The sequence below is a fragment of the Schistocerca serialis genome, chromosome 1, assembly GCF_023864345.2.
Source record: "Schistocerca serialis cubense isolate TAMUIC-IGC-003099 chromosome 1, iqSchSeri2.2, whole genome shotgun sequence".
NCBI classification, from domain to species: Eukaryota; Metazoa; Arthropoda; class Insecta; order Orthoptera; family Acrididae; genus Schistocerca; species Schistocerca serialis.
In genome coordinates, this window is record NC_064638.1 from 939347665 (window position 1) to 939365463 (window position 17799).

A 17799-nucleotide genomic window follows, 5' to 3' on the forward strand; every position below is an offset into this window, starting at 1 on the left:
TAGGGAATTTATAAAATAAGTTATACGGGGCGTCCCACACTAAGACCATTCTGCAACAAGTGTGGCGCGTTTCTCAGAAGAGAATACATGTTTCAGGTTTCCCTCGAACACAGCTCTGTAAAGGGACTGATAACAAGTGCATCACAAGCGCCTCTGGAGCTGGAAAACTGTTCCAGACTAGAGGCACGCGGGACACTATGATTCTTGCGGGAAAAACGTCTAAATTTAACAGAGATTAGTCGTAAAATTCTAGCTATATACGGAGCAAATGCAATTCGCGTCCTACCGTAGTGAAATTAGCCTGCAATTCGACCAAAGCCGCGCAGACCTAGTGATGCTGGTCGGGAAGTCCACATCCTGCTCAGTGCGATTTAAATCATTTCGGGAAGGTGAAACGACATCTGGGGTGAAAGACATTTTCCAGCTATGAGAAGATTCATACAGTGAATATCGAATGGCTCTGTGAGCAAGGAGAGCATTTCTATGGTCAAGTAGTTGACCATTGGTAGAACACTCTGACCATTGCCAGAAATGTTTAATATCTGCCACACGGAGTGATTGGATTGTTGATACTCATAGCGAACGCAAGCCGCATAGGAAAATTCAATTATTTTAAATCGAAGAGCATATTTGAATCACTGGGTATCAACGAAAAGCGACGAATGAATACGTCTTTACCTGTACGAAAAATTATTAGTTGTGCCATTTGTTGTTACATTTTGCGATAAGTATCTCATTGCGTTTTTGGAGAATCAGTCTTACAATGTTTCATCTCAGTTTTAACTGCTTCAAGTAGGAATGTGTTCCGCTCAACTAGAAATGTTGGAACAGTTTACATTACAGTTCGGGAAATCTTGGGTTCTGTTCGATATTTTGGTCGGTCAGTGGTCTAGTGACTTTTGTTTGTACTATATCGATGACTTGTCTTAGTGTTTGTGTGGCATTGTTGATTTGAATAATCAAAATAACCTTGAAACACGAAAAAACATCTTCTAGGGCATATGTCATATATAGCAACTAATCAATATATAAGATTTCATAATCATGTCTGTGTCAAATTCTCGACATTTCACTCGCTAGTTACTTTTGATGGTACTTTTCTCCAAGACGGGTATTGCCACCGTAATTTATTCTCGCGATAGGAATTACAGTCAGTTTAACACTACATATTTCGTTCATTAGGAATTTAATTTTTAAATGAATTTCTTCATTGTTTCATCTGAATGTAGAAATTTGAAGTAAATTAACCAAGAGCTTTGAAGTGACTCGGTCAAGTATTTTACGAGATTTATGGGAGCAACTTTCCTCTTTTATACATTTATAAATTGTGTATATTAAAAAATATATATAGCCTTTCTCCACCCAAATGCTCATTAGGAGATTGTGTAGAAATTTCAAGTAAACCAACCAAGAACTGTTAGAGATTTTTTGTAAAAACACATCCCCCTTATATAATACATACATATATGTCAGATAACGAAATCTTATGTAAACAGTGATCTTTCTGTTGTCTTGAAGGTAAAGTGTGCATAATTTCATCAAGTTCGGAATAAAACTGCAGATTTGCATGAATTACAAACGAACGAATAAAAGGACAATTTTCTTTATGTAGATGGATAGACAGATAACATAGATGTTCGGTGTAATGGTTCTTTATTTACGTGATCATTACGGAACTCCAACCCCAGTTCTCGATACGAGTAATATCGTACTGCTTTTCTGCGAAGTAACAGACATTTGGTTTTATTAATGTGTAGGTACTCCGATGTATCGATATATTACAGTGATATGTTTCTTGTGTGTATTTATTTCTGTGAGACTGCCATAATCTTGGACTTGCTTGTAACCGTTTTGGCGCGAAAGCGCACAGAGCATTCTTTGTTTCACTTTGCAGAAGTTAAGTTGTTATTTCACTTTGTAAAAGAACAGTCAAGTATTGTGTTTGGTTAAAGTGGAAATTAAATATATGAAGATTGATACAGAACTGTTTTCTTGATGATGTGACAATTAAGAAGAAGTATATGTGAATTTACAAGAAGTTTAATAAAAATGTGGATCGTGAACACCAAGTGAAAAATTATTTCTACCATACCATTGTTCTGATCTGTGATTGTTTGATCATTAAGACTTTCCTGAAAAACGCATTTGTTAGGTCTTCAAATATTGCTAAAATACAGATCTGGACCTTCTAGCAGTCAAAGTGTAATCACCCTAGAATCAGCAAGATGAGCCATAACAACTTCGACGAAATCTACGTGGGAATCCATTCAAGAAAAGTGTCAAAATTTATGACTTTTTTACAGTGACTTCATTATTTCCATTCTGACGATACCATCCACAGTCAATAACTTTGTTGTTGCCCGATAAAGCGAACATATGCTGCGTGAGCAACATTATTGATCTGATTACTAACCTACTTTGCAAGTGGTGGTATTGTTAGACCGGGAAAAAAAATGACCGAAACGATACTGGGACCAGCGATCGAGTGATTATCAGTCACGAGCAATACCGATTTTTTTCATCTTTGTGCCTATTACGCTTCAGCGAAATGCTTCAAGAACGTACAAATAGTTCAAAAGGCTCTGACCACTATGGGACTTAACATCTGAGGTCATTAGTCCCCTAGAACTTAGAACTAATCAAACCTAACTAACCTAAGGACATCACACACATCCATGCCCGAGGCAGGATTCGAACATCTGACCGTAGCGGTCGCACGGTTCCAGACTGAAGCGTCTAGAGCCTCTCGGCCACACCGGCTGGCCAAGAACGTACATCTTTGTTTAAAAATTAGTGTCAGATGGTAACCGAAGTCAGGCCGCCAAAGTGGTATGTGAAAGCAGCGTCACACTGCCTGTCGAAAAGTTCGACCTTGCTCTGCGGTATTAAGGTAGCTCGGGAAACGTCACAGTCGATTTTTCAGATGATGTTGGAGAGTTGTATCGAATTGCTTGGGGCAACTGATACTTGAGTTCCGAACTTCACGTACCATAAATATGAAAAATTACAAAAATCTTTCTTAGCGTGTGACAGTGTTGAATACCTATGTGATGGGTCAAAAGTAGATTTACAATAAATGTTTCAATCTTGTCAAGAACGTATTTCGAGCTTCATTCGTAAGTAATTGCAATCACTTACAACGAGGCCGCAGAAGAGACTTAATACCGGAAACAGCTGCGATAGTCCTCCGCACACGGTTGCAACCTTACGGTAGCCTGCCAGCTTCAGAGGGAGAACCCAGCTGTCCCGCCACTCGTCCCACGTCCTGCTCTTTCCCAGAAGCATGTCAAATGGCGCTTACCGTTACCTCAGTTGTGTGTTACCGAGCCTTACAGGGTCATAACCCCTATTTAATGTAGATAAGGCAACACATTGACGGCCATCAGTTGCGCCAGTTGCCTAACCGCCCTTCTGCAGGCGACGGCCACTCGTTTGCCCAAAGGCTGGCAAGTTCCATTGTACCCTGCAGGTGCCTTAATCATACAAATCCTTGTGGGCTGCTCATGTTCTGGTAACGTTCTTCGGCAAAAAGTTGCTTAGTTAAATGTTACATGGATAATTTGAACGACTCTTTTGTAGAAATGACGTAGAACGAATCACTTTACAGGGTACGTATACATGATTAGTGTCAAAATTAATGAAGTATTATTATTATTAGTTCTACTCCGGCAACTACACTCTTTTTCACTATCTAACAGTTTTTAATTAGAAATTCATCAATGAAATAGGATTTGTCCAGGATAAATTATTTTTAAATTAAATTTACAACTTGTTCTGCTACCTTTAAAACACTTTATGTTATTGGAGAAATGATCACAACATTTTGTTATTGTATATTGAACTCCTTTCTGAGCCACCGACAACTTAAACAATGAGTAATAAAGGTCATATTCCGTCTAGTGCTGTAGGTATGAACATAATTGTTCTTCTCAAATTGTCAAGGAATATTTTGACGAACTTAATTCGCAGATGTACGTAAAGTGATGGCGCAGTTAAAATGCCTAGCCCCTTGAAGAGATACCTATTTGCCGTCTGTGTGTGAATACCACGTATTATTCTTATTGCTCGCTTTTATACTATCAGAACTTTCTTTCTAAGTGATGAATCACCCTAGAGAATTATTCCATAAGACATTATTAAGTGGAAATATGCAGAATAAGTCAGGAGGGTGATACTCTTGTTTCCAAGATCACCAATTTTACGAAGAGTGAAAGTATCTGAACTTAGCTGTTCGGGAAACTCAGTAATGTGCTTCTTCCTGGTCAAGTGTGCATCAGTATTACACCCAAAAACTGAAGTATTCTACCCTATTTACTGACTCCTGCTCATGTGCTACATCAGTTGTTTGTGTGACTCTATTTGTTATACAGAACTGTGTATTGTGTTTTCTTTCAGGATTTAGGAAGAGTACCATTTTCAGAGATCCACTTAATTATATTTTGAAAAACATCGTTTACCAACTCTTCTGCTGCTTTCTCTCTAATGGGTTTTAATATAACACTAGTATTGTCTGTAAAAAGCACTAACTTTGCTTGTTGAATGATATGTGGAAGGCTATTTACATATAATTTTTTCCCAGTCACTACAATTTTCTGCCTTTCCAACGTTGTCTGAATTATTAAGCACAATCCTTTTCATTCTGTTTGTTAAGTGTGATTCAAACCAGCTAGGTGCAAAGACATCAGTCCCATAAAACTTGAATTTTTCTAAGATAGTAACATGATCTACGCAGCCAAACGCTTTGGAAAGATCACAAAAGTACCAACTGCCGATATGTTATTATTTAAGGCTTGTACTATTTGAATTGCATTCTTATTCGAGAAGTTCTTCTGGAATCCAAACTATGATGGCTAAGTAAATCGTTTCCATTTACGTGAGTGACTACTCTGGAGTACATAAATTTTTCAAATATTTTTGAAAAAGTAAACTATTCAATAGTTAAACTATTCAGAAATCAGTAGTTCTTCATTATTTTTTTCAGTAGTGCCACTGATCACCCTGACCATTATGACGTTTAACGTATCATACAAGTGAGTACCATCTGGGCCTGAGCGGACGTTACGTGATACGAAATGTTCGAATGAAGACGTGGGGATCGGAGAGATCATTCAGTCCGCTCCGTGTTGGAAGAATGCGCGAGAGTACTGACTGAATCTAGTTTGACTGTTGGTACAATGCGTCAGCCCAATAGTTCCGAAATAGTGTAGTTAAACGGTTAATCTCATCGAATGGTCACAAACAGTCATGGAATTGGGTGAATGACTAAAAACTGCTCAATGAAGATATGTACATGTACCACTACATCTATACCCTGCAAACAACCGTGAGGAGCATGGAGGACAGTACTCCAATTGTACCAATTACCAGGGTGCCTTCCTGCTCCATTCACTTATGGACCGCTGGAAGAATGATTGTTTGAATGCCTATGTGCGTGCAGTAATTATTCTGATCTTATCCTCATGATCCCTGAGTCTGTCCTCAAGAGACTGTCATTTCAGTTCCTTCAGTATCCCTGTGACACTCTCCCATGGATTAGACAAATCTGTGACGATTTGTGCTGCCCTTCTCCGTGTACATTCAATATCCCCTGTTAGTTCTATCTCGTACGGGTCCCAGACACTTTAGCAGCAACCTAGGATGGGTCGCACGAGTGTTTGTAAGCAATCTCTTTAGTAGACTGATTGCACTTCCCCAGTATTCTACCAATAAACCGAAGTCACCACTTGCTTTACTCAAGACTGAACCTGTGTGATCGTTCCATTTCATATCCCTACAAAGTTTTACACCCAGGTATTTGTATCAGGTGGCCGATTCCAACAGTGGCTCATTGATGTCATAGTCAGAGGATACTACAGTTTTTGGTTTCTTGAAGCCACAGTTTTAAATTTCCGAACGTTTAGAGCAAGTTTCCAATCTCTGAATCATGTTGAAATCGCGTCAAGCTCTGACTGAATATTTATGCAGCTTCTCTCAGATAGTACTTCATTATAGACAACTGCATCATCTGAAAAAATCTGATTCTACTATTAATATTGTCTGCAAGGTCATTAATATAACATAAGACCAGCAAGGGTCCCAACACACTTCCCTGGGGCACAAGCGAAATTACTTCTGTATCTGACTATGACTCTCCATCCAAGACAGCATGCTGTGTTCTCCCTACCAAAAAGTTCTCAATCCAGTCACAAAAATCACTTGATATCACATTTGATCACATTTTTGACAACAAGCGTAGGTGCGGTACTGAGTCAAATGCTTTTCAGAAATCAAAAAACACTGCGTCTACCTTGTTCCCTTGTTCCATAAGCTTTCAGTATACCATGTGAGAAAAGTGCGAGTTGTGTTTCACATGATCGATGTTTTCGCAAACCATGCTGGTTAGCACTGAGGAGGTCATTTTGTTCAAGATACCTCATTATGTTTGAGCTCAGAATATATTCTAAGATTGTACAACAAATCGATGTCAAGGATACTGGACGGTAGTTTTGTGGATCACTTATACTACCCTTCTTGTAGACGGGTGTCACCTGTGAATTTTTCCTAGAACTGGACGCAGTTTTTTGTTCGAGGGATCTACGATACATTACAGTGAAAAGAGGGGTGCCAGACGTTATTGGCTAATTACAGAGCGTTGACAACAAAGAATTGTTTACTCTGTAAAGCATAATAAGCGACAAGCTGTGAAATAGGTGGAAAGGCCTACAGTAATGAAGAAGCTACACTCAACATTCCTACATATCGTGTAACGCTGTATTGCAGATCATTCGTGAGGGTGTCGTTTTTGATACATGACATCTTTGCTTGTTATTTCAGTTGGAAATAAAATAATTGTAATTGGGGCATAGAGCAATGGAAATGGGTTAGTTTATATGAATGACGATCTGAACTGCATGACACAAAAATTAGTTTTACGATGCAAAGCCTCCTTGGAAGTGTATATGAGAAGTTTCCTTTACAAGGCTACTGCTGCGAATTTTTTACTAAAGTGTGGTAAAGACAATTTTCCAAATAACTGCTTTTATTTTATTGTATCACGTGTTAGAGCTCTGTCAGACGGTTAAATAAAGATGGGTGTTTGGATAGAAGTGTTTTCCAAGTATCGAAGTTGACACTCTCGTGAAACATTGTCACTGCTTTATCAAGACGAAAAATAAAACTAAAACCTCTTTCTTATTTGGTATTAAATACTAATAGTTTTCAAGTTTACAAAACTCAATGTGAGAGCATGTAAACTGTTCTGTAATTTTAATTCATATCTGCTAATAAATAAGACCAGTTTTCAAGTTTACAAAACACGATGTGGGAGCAGGTAAATTTTTCTGTGCTTTTTTTTATTCGCTAGTGGCTTTACAAGGGAAACGTAAATTGTGTAAGATATATATTTTGTGAAGAAAAGGTCTAGAGCTGATTATATTACAGGTTTGTTTTGAGCTACACATGTTTCAGAATGCAAGCTACATCTTCACTGCACGCAAGTTTATCTGACGATCTTTATTATGGCCTTGTTACGACATAGTACCAGAGGGGGATTATTTGGTTATACACACATGGGAAAGACACATTCAGAGTTTGACGCTGCAATGAAGCGAAAATTCGATGTGGACAAATAAAGAAGCAAAGTTCCAGAAAATTCTAGTTTTTAATAGTACCGCAGTTTCTTTTCCATTAAGGGTCATTCGCGCTTTCAAGTGTAAGGTGGCAGGATATTTTATCACCCAACATGTGATTCTCCATGAAACGCCAGTTCGATTGATTAGGTCGTTATTAGCTTAATTTACGTAACGAGGGATGCAATAAGCAATGGGCACGTATGCACGTACGTGACTTTCGACTTTCATGTGCACGGTATTAATAGCTCCTTCCTAATTTGCAAGCAGATAAATGAGTACATTTTTATAGTAAAGTGGAACTAAAGTGAAAGGGACCAGTCGTTCAACTTAGGACGCAGAAGCGCGACATGGAAATCCACTTCAGGAAACATTAGCCAGTCACAGCAAACCGACCGTCACCGCAGGGAGCCAATTTAAGATCACAAGGAAAGACACCTGCCCTGGCGAATCTTAAACGCAATAACAAAACCCTCTGACGCTGATTGAAGGAAAAGAAGACAAGGAGGGAGAAGGCAATATAATTGCGACGCAGAAGTTTACTAAGAAAATACTGATTGGCTCGAAAAATCAAGTACGGAATGTACCGAGCGCTCGAATTGGCCGATACCGGTGTTGGTGCTAAGCAGTGCCGCGGTAAAGTGGAAGAAATTCACGACAGTATTGTCAATTGCTGATGGATTACTGAGACTCTCTTTTGTAGAGAAATGTCACGTGCTGCATGGGGCACTTAAGGCCTTGTGGTGACGCAGAAAGAGGTTTTTCTGTGAACATTTTCGGTTCACTAGGCTCTGTTACAGCCCTTATTTGTGCTGAATCCCTTGTAGATCTCCAAAGCACAGAAAACGAGGCGAGACGTTTTAGTTAACGTTCTTGCGAGAATTTTGAGGGCAATTTCGTGCACGTCGCCCAGCCTTGGCAAGTGTGCAAAGTCATTTTCTCCTGAGCTAGGGACACATACAGTCTTCCACTTCACAAAAATTTAGGGAAGTTTTCGACTGGTTAAATCCTGTCAGAGGCCAGTATAGTGTTATTAGAGTGACAAGTACAAGACATACCGCCGGCTACTACCGCCACTGTCGCTGCACACTTCGAAAGGTAAATGACGCACTGCTGAGGTCTCCAGGCTCCAGGGCCTGATGAAATGCAAGGCAGTAGCGTGCTTTCACTTCAGAACTGCGTCAGCTTGCAATTATAGTTAGCATTCTCTCGTGTTCGTGACAGCCACGTCACCCTGAGTTAAATTCGGATAAGTCGTACAAGTGACAGGAAACATTGCCCAACTTCGGTAGCATAGCTTATGTTGCCAGAGTTAATATCTCTGATGGATGTTTCACTTGAGATTTTTCTTACTTTTTTGTCATATTTTTTCGTATTACGTTTGTTAAATTTCATGAATATACTTTCCTTACCTTCTGTTTTTAATATGTGCTCTTCCTAGAGTGTATAGGATTTTCCTAAGATTATCATTTTCGCATCCTGAACGCGAATATGTATGGTAATTCACGTAAAAAAAATTCAGTCTACAGTGAGTAGACTGTTTGTTTGTCCTTACTGACATACTTTAGGTACACCTACAACAGCTATACTTCTGATGTCTAACAGTGGGCGTGTCTGGAATCTCCCTGCCCAGCAGGGCCAGTGTTCAAAGGCTTAATATTCTCCTTTTCAGAGCACTCGTTACACGCTAAGTAGTAGGTAGATTGTACAAAAACCAGACAATCCGCACCTTACAAAAGAAGCGTCGTAGAATAAATGAATGTATTTATAGACATGTATTACTGATGTCAGTCGGTCGTAGAAAGTTGGAATGTATTTTATGCTCACTTATTATGACGTCTTTGGAGGGCAAAATATCCTGTATAAAAATCAACGTGGATTCCGCGAACAGAAGTCTTGAGAAACGTAACTCACACTGGTCGTCCGTGAGATCCACAGCACCGTAAACATTGGTGCCCAGGTTCATGCTGTGTACCTTGTCTTGAGCAAAACGTTTCAAACAGTTCGCCACCGTTGTTTAATGAACGAAATACGAGCTCACCGACCGTCAGAACAGATCTGTCACGGGATTCAGTATTTTCTAGCAGATAGAACTCAACACGTCGCCATTGACGGAACAAAATGGAGAAATACTGGAATAAGGGCAATGTCTGGAGCACTCCAGAGAAGTGTAATAGGACCATTACTGCTACTATGTGACGTTAGCAACTAGATATGCCATCAATTGTTTATGATACATAAAAACATGTGAAAGCCCGATTTATAGAGAATTACGCACAAATTGAAACTATTTTGTGAAGTTATATGTATAACATGTAATATATTCAGAAGTACCTGCACCATTCTCTTTCTTTTACGTGTATTAGAAACTTATTAAAATACAAGTGATACAAGTTTCAGTAGTTGGATCTTCTATTAATTTCTCAATAAGAAAACGAAGGAGAAGTAATTCGTCGAGAAGAAGAAGACCTGCAAGAAATGGCTACGACACTGGAGGACATCCATAAGAGCATTCTGCTCAAGAATAAACTTTAAGCCCACCATGGTTTCCAAGAAAAGAAAAGTGTAAACCTGCAAAACAGGTTCTACAGCAAGGAAGGAGCAGCACAAGAACGAATTTGGGAACACGCTGCTGTATCAAGAGCTCTGGTTTAAGGGAAAGAAAAGTGAGGTTGAAATAGCATAAGTGACATAATTTGTGTGAATTTCATAAACATTTCACACTGCCATTTATTACGTAAGGAAGTGAACACTTCACGTCGCAGTATAACATCTTCTCAAAGATGACAACTAATAACAGTGTGTTTGTTGAAGAAGCACATATTCCTAAATACGTAATATTTATAAAGTTTATGACTGTTACGAATTTTGTCACTTCCTTTATAAATACACACTAATAAACTCCTACTGAAAGTGTACACGAAGATCATGTGGTTTTATTCATGAATGTAAATTGCTTTTTAAGTAAATAAATATAGTTGGTTATGAATTTTGTCATTTCTCTTACAAATACACACCAACAAATATCTACTGAAAGTGTACACGAAGATCATGTTGTTTTATTTATGTATGTAAACTGCTTTTCAAGTAAATAAATGTCATTGATTCATTGATAACAAGGTTTGTGTTTCCCAGGAGTTCAGTTCAGCTCAATTCGAGAAAATTAAAGCTCTAGTTAATGATAAACTACCATTCACACAGGTCGTTTCGTTCAGATTCTCATAAAGACAGCATAATCTGGTTAGAAATGTACTAAAATGTGTAAAATCTAGACTATCAAGAGAACTTTCTTAGGCTTCAGATTCAAAAAATTTAAAGGTAATATCCTGTTACTGGGACATGAAAGTCTTAACGCAAAAGTTACGTATTTGTGAGTACTTATTGAGAGAATGAAGTTCTGTTTTAATAAACTTGCAGAAGCCGTAATACTTATAAAATTGGTACAAGGAATCTTCATATTCACGAGTGTACTTGATATCCACATATTATTTTTTCACGTTGTCCACTTTTGGATTCAACTTTTATTTTTTCTATTCCACTTATTTAGTTCTAGGACAAGTTTTGCTGCTATTACAAAGCGTTTTAACTTTTGGTGGTATTTCTGTCACTTGAGTGTTTCCACTTGCAACTTTGGTGACGCCAATCGAGCGGTGGCCTGACAACATCACTTTAGTTACATATGGGAACGCAGCTTAAAGCAGGGTTTCCACATGCAAGAAAAGTGACGCCACTTGGAAGTTACATAAGTGACGCCACAGAACTTACGTGCAGAAACATAAAATTTCTGTGGCAGCATTCGACTGACGCCGCTTTTGGCCGTGCTCTGACTTCATGCTGCCATTTTCCTTCCTCCGCCAACGGTTAGCGTTATAAGGAATACAAGCAGTCGCTACCTTGATTTCAAGGATTCTGAAGCAATTTCCATGTTTGGTGTTTTCCGTATTTGTGTTTGAGTATTATAAAAATAATACATTAAATTAAATATCTCTCCAATATGTTTCGTTGTAAGTACAGTCTGTTGTACTGCAGAGTAAGGAAATGTTACATCGGTATATAAAACCTTCATGAGCCATAACGGTTAATTTACGTGGTGAAAGTACTTTATGTTATTAATACATGAGATCTGTGTGCGAGTAGGCGACTATTATTGGGTGATTAGTCAAAGGTGGTCTGTAGTTGTACAGCAGCTTATTTAATTTTTCGAATGGTGAAAATGATCGCAGTGCTGGCAGCATATACAGATTCTAGTATACTGGAAACGTTAATGCTCTGAAACACTTACCTACTGAATTTGAGAAAGCAAGTAACAAAGTTTCTGGTGACAGAATAACTTCAGATTGAGTGTAGCTCTTAACAAATAAAATTAACTATATTACAGTGTCTTTTTGGGGATTTGCATGATGCATAACTCCAAAATTCGGTGTAGAACATCTTTAACATTTATTCGTATTTAACCGATGTGAGATGCAAGAATGAAAATTTTAGTTTTCGAACGAATCTTTCGGATACTGTAAATAGCATCCAACACTTCACACAAGAACCTTGAAATAGTGGTTTTAAGGACAGTATAAATATTGGAGAGATGGGAGGTAGTCGCCATCTGTCAAATATTAAGTTTCACTCGAGTTTTTACTGCGTCTCTAGTGTGAATATCGTATTTTTTAATAGAGCTCGATGCGCACAATAGCAGTTACTTGAAATTTCTTTTGATGTCCGGAAGAGGTTCAAGACTGGATTTTCTTTTACGTGTGCTAATTCGTTTGTAGCTATAGTAGCCAAGTACCCAGCGTTCTACATCTGCATCTACATACATACTCCGCAATCCACCATACGGTGCGTGGCGGATGGTACCTCGTACCACAACTAGCATCTTCTCTCCCTGTTCCACTCCCAAACAGAACGAGGGAAAAATGACCGCCTATATGCCTCTGTACGAGCTCTAATCTCTCTTATCTTATCTTTGTGGTCTTTCCGCGAAACATAAGATGGCGGCAGTAAAATTGCAGTGCAGTCAACCTCAAACGCTGGTTCTCTAAATTTCCTCAGTAGCGATTCACGAAAAGAACGCCTCCTTTCTTCCAGAGACTCCCACCCGAGTTCCTGAAGCATTTCCGTAACACTCGCTTGATGATCAAACCTACCAGTAACCAATCTAGCAGCCCGCCTCTGAATTACTTCTATGTCCTCCCTCAATCCGACCTGATAGGGATCCCAAACGCTCGAGCAGTACTCAAGAATAGGTCGCATTAGTGTTTTATAAGCGGTCTCCTTTACAGATGAACCACATCTTCCCAAAATTCTACCAATGAAAGGAAGACGACTATGTGCCTTCCCCACAACTGCCATTACATGCTTGTCCCACTTCATATCGCTCTGCAATGTTACGCCCAAATATTTAATCGACGTGACTGTGTCAAGCGCTACACTACTAATGGAGTATTCAAACATTACGGGACTCTTTTTCCTATTCATCTGCATTAATTTACATTTATCTATATTTAGAGTTAGCTGCCATCCTTTACACCAATCATAAATCCTGTCCAAGTCATCTTGTATCCTCCTACAGTCACTCAACGACGACACCTTCCCATACACCTTCATCAGCAAACAGCCGTACATTGCTATCCACCCTATCCAAAAGATCATTTATGTAGATAGAAAACAACAGCGGACCTACCACACTTCCCTGGGGCACCCCAGATGATACCCTCACCTCCGATGAACAGTCACCATCGAGGGCAACGTACTGGGTTCTATTACTTAAGAAGTCTTCGAGCCACTCACATATTTGGGAACCAATCCCATATGCTCGTACCTTAGTTAGGAGTCTGCAGTGGGGCACCGAGTCAAACGCTTTCCGGAAGTCAAGCGTTGTCCGGATGCATAGTCAAGTACCCAGCGTTGCCCGGATGCATATTTAGTCCATCTTCTCCTTCCCCTTCTCTCTATCCTTGTCATACTTCACTTCCTGTCTGCCCCTCTCCTCCTACTCCTTCTCACTGAACGTGTCCCCCCCCCTCTCACTGTCCACCTCCTTCTCCCCCTCTCACTGTCGTTCATAGCCTTCACTTTCCTTTCTATGTCCATCTCCTCTTCTCTCTGTCCATTTGTGCCTCTCCTTCCCTCTGCCGATCTCGTCCATCTTCTATCTGTGTCCATCTCCTCCTCTCCTCTTGCTGTCTGTCCATCTCCTTCCCCCCCCCCTCCCCCCCCCCTCGCCACGTTATCACGCTCACCCCAACAAGACAGTCGTGGTTCTTACCCGACAGCATTTCTTTTCAAATCGTAACTAAAATGTATACCAAATCTGGTTGAAGTCGCTCCAGGGGTTTAGGATGAGGTTTTTACCCTTGTTTTTTTTTCAGTGTATGCACATGCCGCATATATTTCACAAATATTTGATATATTCCACACATATTTGTACATATTTTTCACCTGTACCTCTAGTGAATTCCAGCCTGCAATTTTATTTTCACGCAGCTTAACTTTTATGACGTTGTGTCGTCTGGACTACGTGCTGTAGAACGATATTTTTCAGGTATATCCACTGGTGTATGTGGCTACAGTCTGCGAAATGTGATGTGAATAGAGCCAGTAATAAAACAGTAATAAATCAAAATGTCATGCATAATGCGGCAGCTTTTCATGCATGTCAGTGTTTATGACATCATATCTCGTATAACGTCATAATTTTGGTGGTACATTCAGTGGTATATTTAGATACAATCTGAAAATGTGTCGCGAATACCTTTCATCTACATCTACATCATACTCAGCAAGCCACCTAATGGTGTCTGGCGGAGGGTACTTTCGGTACCGCTAAACTGAGCCCTCCAACACTGTGCCACTCGCGAATAGTGCGTGGGAAGAATGATTGTCGATAAGCCTCTGTATTGGCTCTAATTTCTCGAATTTTCTCCTCGTGGTCAATACGCGAGATGAATGTGGGGGAAAGTAATATGTTGTCTGACTCCTCCTGAAAAGTGCTGTCCCGAAATTTCAATAGCAAAACTCTCTGTGATGCACAACGCCTCTGTTGTAACTTCTGCCACTGGAGTTTGTTTAGCATATCCGTAACGCTCTCTCGCCAGCTAAACGATCCCGTGACGAAACGCGCCGCTCTCCGTTGAATCTTCTCTATCTTCTCTATCAGTCCTGCCTGATAGAGATCTCAGATGGATGAACAATACTCAAGAATGGGGTGAACAAGCGCCTTTTAAGACACTTCTTTCGTGGATGAGTTACATTTCCTTAAGATTCTTCCGATGAATCAGAGTCTGCTGTCTGCTTTTCCCACAATCTGATTTATATGGTCATTCCACTTACGGTCGCTCTGGATAATTACGCCTAGATATTTTACGGCAGACTCCGTCTGCAATTGTTTGTCATCAGTAGTGTAGCTGTACAGTAGTGGATTTCTTTTCCTATGTGTGGGCAATATATTACATTTATTTACGTTCAGGGTCAACTGTCAGAGACTGCACAATTCATCCATTCTTGCAGGTCGTTCTGCAAATTCTTATTATCTTCTGGTGTTGCTACTTTGGTATAAACAACTGCATCATCTGCGAATAGCCTTAAAGAGCATCCGACGCTTTCTACTAGATCATTTATATATATTGTGAATAGCAGCGGTCCTAGCGCACTTCCCTGTGGTATTCCGGATATTCCCTTTACATCTGCCGATTTAGTTCCGTTAAAAACGACGTGTTGAGTTCTGTCTGCAAAAAGTCTTGAGTCCAATCGCAAGTCTGCTCCGATACTCTGAAAGCTTTTCTTCAGTAAACGGCAATGCGGGCCGGTGTGAGATGCCTTTCTGAAATCAAGCAACACAGCGTCAACCTGAGCGTCGTTGTCCACTGCGCTGTGGATCTCATGGAGGAACAGAGCGAGCTGAGTTTCGCAGGATCTCTGTTGGCGGAGTCCATGTTGATTTTTATAGAGAAGATGTTTATTTTCCAAAAACTTCATAATTCTTGAGCATGAAACATGTTCCGTAATTCTACAACAGATTGACGTCAACGATATAGGTCTATAATTGTGTGGATCTGTCTTACGTCCATTCTTAAAAACGGGAATGGTCTGCGCTTTTTTCCAGTAATTAGGTAACTTTCGTTGATCAAGCGATCAACGACAAATTACTGCTAGAATGGGAGCAAGTTCTTTCGCATAATCTTTACAGAATCTTGTAGGTATATCATCTGGTCCTGAAGCCTTTCTACGACTAAACGCTTGTAGCTGCTGCTCATTTCCGCGATCAGTTACCTCAACATCTGCCATTTCGACGTTCACACGACGATTGAAAGGAGGGAGAGTTTTACGCTCTTCCGCGGTGAAGTAGTAAAAAAGTAATAAATTAGAACCTCATGCGTCATGTGGCAGTTACACTGCATGAACAGCGAAAATGTAATAAGTAATTTTTTTTTTCCTCCTGACGTGGTCTACAGTGTTTTTCACCTTCAACCCCACCCCATTCATAGGTAGTTGGTTCTTACCCCCACAGCGATGGTTTCCATATGGCAAGTGATATGTGTATCAATTTGGTTGAGTTGTGCCTGACTTCAACGTACTTCAAATGGTAAGGAAAATACTACGAGCAGACAGACGGCGTAGCAATGGGGCCTCCCCTATCTCCGCTGGCAGCCGACATATTCATGGAAGCCTTTGAAGCAACGGCCCTCAGTTCAGCTCCTTTACGCCCACGTTGCTGGTTCAGATACGTGGACGACACGTTCGCAATATGGTCTCATGGTGAAAAGGAGCTACACAAGTTTCACGAATATTTGAACAATATGCACGGGAAGATTCAGTTCACGCTCGACGTAGAAAAGAATGGTGCTGTCCCATTCCTAGACGTCGAAGTGTACAGGAGAACGGAGGGCACACTGGGGCACAGAGTATATCACAAGCCTACACATACAGACAGGTATCTGCACGCCCAATCTAGCGCAGAAGAACTCTGTCATCCTTTCTTTGGCAATCCGTGCGCAGCGCCTAAGTGTGCTCAAAATATCACACCTGAGCTTAAAAGGCTACGCAAGACCTTTCTAGGCAATAGCTACAGCCATAAGTCGATCCATACAGCCTTGTCGACGAATAGAAGTAAGAAAGACAAGCCAGAAATAGAGAAACTGCAGCCAACAGTACGCTTACCTTACGTTAAAAATGTTACTGACCGAATAGGCAAACACCTTCGCCGCGTCGGGGTGCAACCTGTCTTCTATAGTGGTCGTAGGATCCAGGACGTGCTAGGCTCCACTAAGGACAAGGTGGATACATTACACACCGCAGGCGTTTACAAGGTGGATTGCGAATGTGGGGAGGCATACATGGGCGAGACTGCTAGGCCAGTAGCAATGCGTATTCGGGAACACGAGCGCTATATTCGTCTAGGGCAACGCAACAAATCCGCAGTGGCAGAACATCAGCAAGACTGCAGAAAAGAAATATAATTCAGCGAAGCCTGTGTGTTGGCCAAGCAGCCAGTTATGACGAAACGCAAAATCAGAGAGGCCATCGAAATACTTAAACACTCTAATAACATGAACAGGGAGGATGGACTCAGGCTTGCCCCATCTTGGCTGCCAGCAATCAGAGCCCAACAGATCGCAATGTAAACACGAGGCACGAGCACTACCGGCGAGTAACTGCCGCCGCGCGGCCGACGTCCAGCAGTTGGTAAACAGCTGCCAATTTCTCATTCGACGACACCACCAATCATGGCACAAAACACAAGAGCCAATAGACAACAGAGGTTACGTTCTCCCTCCACCGGAATAACCTATTAAAATAAAGTTCCCTCTCCTTCTTCCTTAACTGATCAATGACACTAACTACCTTTTTAAAATTATGACGTAATGGCATGTTCAGTGAACAGTAGCAACAAAATATAAGGGATACTGTATAGCTAGAACGCACCATTAGACCCAGAAGAAGGCCGCTACAATCGTGGCCGCAACGTTGGTTTTTCTCCAGCGGCAGTAATTTTTACGTTATGACGCGGTACCAAACCCAGAAAACTTTTATGTCGACTGACTCTGGCCTCGGAACCCTACGCAATTATATGAATCAATTTTGGTTGAAATGAGTCCACAGGTTTAGGGGGAGATGTGATACACACATACATTCATACATTCGTACATCCATTTTCATAATGTGTTTGGACTTGTTGCACCTGTGTTATTTCCGCGAG